This window comes from Gopherus evgoodei, chromosome 2 (genome assembly GCF_007399415.2).
Source record: "Gopherus evgoodei ecotype Sinaloan lineage chromosome 2, rGopEvg1_v1.p, whole genome shotgun sequence".
Classification (NCBI taxonomy): Eukaryota; Metazoa; Chordata; order Testudines; family Testudinidae; genus Gopherus; species Gopherus evgoodei.
Genome location: NC_044323.1, coordinates 111,905,453 through 111,909,726, shown reverse-complemented (window position 1 = coordinate 111,909,726; position 4,274 = coordinate 111,905,453). Strand labels below are relative to the sequence as shown.

The 4,274-nt window shown below is 40.5% G+C and overlaps 1 non-coding gene across 1 annotated transcript; it reads right to left on the bottom strand.

Annotated features, from left to right (window-relative positions):
- Positions 1-3,891: 3,891 nt before the first annotated feature.
- Positions 3,892-3,994, bottom strand: LOC115647302. Its single transcript, XR_003999262.1, has one exon. It is a non-coding gene; the product is annotated as a U6 spliceosomal RNA (small nuclear RNA).
- Positions 3,995-4,274: the final 280 nt, after the last annotated feature.

Genomic DNA, 4,274 nt, shown 5'->3' with positions numbered 1-4,274 from the left:
AATTCCTTCCTGTGGAGTACCCTCAAGCCCTTTCACACACACACTCCTTTGGGGAAGAGCTGAGAAAGGAAAAGAGGGGGAAAAAAATCAGTTGTTGCCATCAGCTAACTAAAAAAAACATGTGCACCACCTCTCAAGACACAGAAATCCAATCCTGTATTTTCCTTTTTTTTTTTTTTTAAAACAACATCTGGGAACTCAGGCTATTGCTAGATTTTAAAAGAGTAACTGCAAGGATTAAGCACCGAGAATAGCTTTCTTGAGGTCCCGGTTGAAGGTTACAAGCAAAACAAAAGCACCTGGGGTTAGCACAGAGGAGTCCATAAGCAATAAAGAAATAAAAAGAGATAAGCCTAATCATGTCTTCCTAGACATTTCCTCATCTATTTACATCTGGGGTTTCAAATGAGTAGTTTCTAGGTATGATACTGAGGATTTTTCATACCTGGCCGCAAGCTTCTTGCAGCGTAGATCCAGCCCTGGCCACCTCTCTAGCCAGTAGAACCCCCACAGATGGACGAAGGGGGAGTTTTTTCTCAATTTTGAAAAGTTCTAGCCTTCCCATTGGCTCTTTTTGGTCAGGTGGCTCCTCACTTCCTTTTACCTACATACAGCAGTGAGACTTTTAAACTCTTTACAGGTAAAGCAAGTAGAGAACAGCTATTAAGACAGATTTTTATAGCTACTGGCCAGCTGGGTGTCCATAAAAGGGAGCTACCCCTCTCCGCATTTATCACAGCCTCCTTCAGTTCCTTATCTGATGTCTCCCTTCCCTCCATTCACCCCTTTATCTGATCTGTGCCTGCACCTCCATCCCCCTGCTTCCAATCACATCCCCTTCACTTTCCATATACCCATCCCCACTGGCTCCACTCTTCTTCTCTGGGATCCTTGTCCATACCACTGCTCCCCTCCACTTCCTTGTCCCAATCATAGATCAGCCAGTCCCAGTTTATCTCACGCACCATCTTCCCATCAGAGCTCTCTCTCTTCTTCTCTGCTCCACTGGTTCTCAACCCTAGTTTCTTTGCCTAGCCAATCCATCTCCTCCTCCCAGCCCCAGCTTTTCTCATCTCCTCACCCTTCAGAAGGTCCAGCTCTTGTCTTCTCTGCATTCAATTCAAGTAGTTTCCTCCTCACTGCCTGATATTCAGCAGGAGCACAGGAGAGACAGGTGCCCTGCTCTTAGTTCTGGTGCTTGGACCTGGGGTAGATCCTAGAGCAGCTAGCTGGGTGGTGCAATTGCAGGGAAAGTCCTGCTCAGCCCCCTGCAATCCCAGACTGGAGCATGCTCATTGCAGATGAAGTCTTCAGGGGATTAAGCAGTGAAGCTCTACTAGTCTGTACTGAGCATGTGCGAACTGCATTTCTTCAGATGCTTAAAACTTGGACAAACTTGGGCGAGTTTTCACCGGGATGATAAAAAGCACCTCCTGCCAAATTTCAAGTCTCTTCTGTACAGCAGTGTGGAACTAAAGCTTCTCAAAGAGAAGGTCATCAGAATGTAATATGGCCAAAACAATGTATTTTTCCCTACCCATGTTTTCAGGAATACCTTTTTTTTTTTTTTTTTTGGGGGGGGGGGGGGGCAGAAATTTTCCAGATAAGTTCAGCCTAAGGTAGACACCTGGCATAGAAAACTTCCGCCTGAATGGTTAATGTATAGCAAAGTTATAAAGCAACTGAAAACAGGGGTGTTAGGCACCCTTAATAATAGGCTGTGCTACCAGCCTGGGTATAATCACACTATATTTTCAAGTGGTACCTGATTTATAATCTGCCATTTGGATTATGATCTGTTAGGATTATGATCTATTAAAATATACTTTATAATAAATCATATGCTGATAACTGACACAGATGACCAAAATCATGAAATTTTTGAACACTTCTGAACCACAGATTTACGGTGAAACAGGGTTGGCGATCATGTGAGTAATAGAACAGAGAGTACGTATTGATGGATTGTGTTTGGAACCACATTTCAGACCATACCCTTGGGCTCAGTTTTCCAGCATATTTTATTTGCCTTGACCTTTGCTCAGACTTTAGAATGTTGACTAACCACCTCATGCTGACAACGTCGTTAAGCATTTTGGAGAGAAATCTATGCAAAGGCTGAGATTGTCTGCGGACTTTTTAAAATGTCTTAAATGCTGCAAACTTTTATGGAATATTAACACCATGACCTTTGCTTCACAGCACTGATAGCGAAGGAAATCTCATTATAGCCACTGCAGTGTAACTTCAGTTTGACTCTATTTTGCTTTTTTCTTTCTAAAAACCTGCTGAAAATGTAATTCAGCCCTTAAGGAAAAGGTATTTTATCCTATGGCTTTATAAGGCTTTTTTTATTGCAATATGAGTTGTATTTCACAGAACGGTAGACAGCTCTGTAACAGCTTTTGGAGAGAGCCTGGAGTAGAAATACTTGGACCTCCATAGAAACCCACTTCTTTCTAAATGCTGTGGGTGATATGATAACCCAAACACACAACAAAGCGCAATTACTCACCTGTGCTAGCCACAAAACTCCCTCAAACAAAAATTGATGGGATACCTTATTTTACTGACAAATGGTGATATTATGGCCCTTCGTTACAATCATGCAACCCATTTAAATCAACGAGCTTTTATGGCTGTAAGAGCAGTGTTTTGGCTCTAGTGTGCTATATCAAGGCATCACATCTGGATACTAACACAGAGTCAGACCTTTAAATGCCCACCTCACAAATCTGGGGTTCTCAGAATTAGTGTGTTTTTTTTTTTCCACTCTGTTATACAGAAACAGTCCAGCTATTATTTAGGCTCTGCATTCAGATTCTGTTAGTGAGGTATTCCTGTTTTATTGGCCTTCAGGTAAATGCCTTGGTTGTCAGTGCAACTAAATCCCATGAAATGAAAGAAAATATTTAAATCAGTTACTTAGAAGCCATTTAAGGAGCTGTCTTCAAACAGGCCAGTTAATGAATATTAAGAATCTTAAATCCTGCTACTTGTCTGTTTACCAGTGTTTAGCCCCTGTATGTTTTCCAGGAATACATGGTATAGCCATTTGGTGATTAACAGGAGAATCTGTTAAGTTTGTTAAAATATCATTACCATAGCCCAGTAAAATCATTACAAGTTATTAATTCTAATCCTTTGCCAGTGTGTCAATTAATTTTCTCTCACCAATCCATGAGGACATCTTAGAGGTTTTCCTTGTGTTGATTTCTTCTTGAGTTGTCTTTTTGTTTTTCTTAGCTGTCTGTGACTGTTGGCTTGCAGAGATGGATAGGATGAACTGAGGAGTGCATGCTGTTTGAGCACAGTAGCTGAGTGGCATGGGTGATCACTTCAGAATTTTTTATACTCTTCTTATTTTCATGAAATTATAGGAAAACACTCCTTTTCCAGGCTTGTTTAGATTCAAGCTGGCTACTGTCTTTCTTTCGACGGTTCCATGTCTTCAGGGGTTGATTTTGTTGACACTTTCAGATTTTGATATGCAGTCTGCTTAATGAATGCGCAGCGCACTTCTAATTGGCTGTGTCCTGTTGGGGAACGCTTCAGATAACTTTTAGGTTTTGAATTTCCTTTTGATTCTGTCCATTTTGGGAAATGTTCCTTTGGTCTTATTAGCATTCAACAGGAAATTAAAAAAGGCAAAATACTCATTCTTTATAAAATAATTTTAGCTTTAAAAACAGTCTTTTTAAAAAATCAGTACTTCTTAGAGTCTTTAAGCTGAAGAAGTTGTTGATACTTCATAACAATTTTTGGAGAGTTCATTCTTCTTGTCTTCCTGAGCAGAGCGCAGGAGCTGCTGGAGCACAGACAGTAATTAGTTAATTTTGCATTAATATAACTATTCTATACGTAATGACTTTTTACATGAGTAATCAGCTGTACTAGATGGAATGCTTCACAAATGTGGGTGTTATCCTCGTGTAGGGGCCATGCTAATCTCTGTATCATTCCAATTTTCTATGTGCTGCAGGTTACATAAAGCCTTTTATCACTTACATAGCAGTGATATTAAGAAACCACACACTCTTCTTGCATTTAGTTAAAATACTTCCAAATATGCCTTTCAAAATGGTTTGCCATTTCAACATTTAAAAAATAATCAATGTTTTTTAACAAAACATTTCCCTACTACACACATTTTTCTCTAAAGTTTTAAGGACGCAGAATTTTCTTGAAAAGGAGGGCTGGTAGAGGCCATTGGTGCTGAGCTTCTAATCTGCCGGGGGGGGGGGAGGGGGTGCTCCACCCATGCCCTTCCCCCA